This window comes from Mus musculus, chromosome 10 (assembly GCF_000001635.26).
Source record: "Mus musculus strain C57BL/6J chromosome 10, GRCm38.p6 C57BL/6J".
In the NCBI taxonomy this organism is placed as follows: Eukaryota; Metazoa; Chordata; class Mammalia; order Rodentia; family Muridae; genus Mus; species Mus musculus.
The window spans coordinates 35102419-35103322 of NC_000076.6; positions in this window are offsets into that span (position 1 = coordinate 35102419).

A 904-nucleotide genomic window follows, 5' to 3' on the forward strand; every position below is an offset into this window, starting at 1 on the left:
GAAAGTCATGAAGACATCTCTCTCTGGGAGTGATACCCAATATGGATTATAAACCAAGTCTAGCCTTCTCCCCATGCTTTATGTTTTCAAATTCAAAAATTTATTATTCTAAATTTGAATGAAAAACACTGCTAAGACATACCAATGTAAGCTCAAGACTCTAAGTTTTTTATTGTTGTTCATGTTTTCTTTTGTTTTTCTTTTTGTTTTTTTCATGAAGGTGCTTTAAAAATCAAAGCAAACAAACCATCTGGATTTGCACAATCAGCAAGGTAAATGAAAAGATGAATGGACTGGCCCAAGAAGCGAATACTTTAAAGTGAAGTACTTGGGGCTATTCAAATTGCAAATGTGCTCCTATACATGTCTCATGATTTTTTTGGGAAGTTTTGAATAAATGATGAGAACAGCATACTGTTCATTACCACTGCTGTCAACACTGTGTGCTGTGAATAATTTCTCCTGCTGTATGAGATTTAATTTCTCTTCTCTCTTTAAAATGTTGGATTTTTTTAAAAATTGAGGATCTCTATTTCTTGGTGGTGATAGAGCTGATAATTTCCAGAAGAAGTTAACACCCATCTGGGTAAACATTAAAATGGTACCGAATTCATAAAATGACACTTATCATACCTAGATATTATGGTGAAATTTGGGCTTTTATTGAGCAGTTGAGCCTTGGAAAAGGTCATTCACCAACCATCATTTTTACATTGACTTTTAAATCAGTGATTTTTAAATATTTGTAGGATATTGTCTCCCACTCCTATCATTGCCCTTTCCTCTGTGATACAAGATGTCAAATCAATTTTTCCAAAGCACATTATGCCCTATCTTTGATCTTCATAGTTGTTAAATGCACATTGTCACTGTCACTAACTGGCATAAATGTGGAGACAAGTTT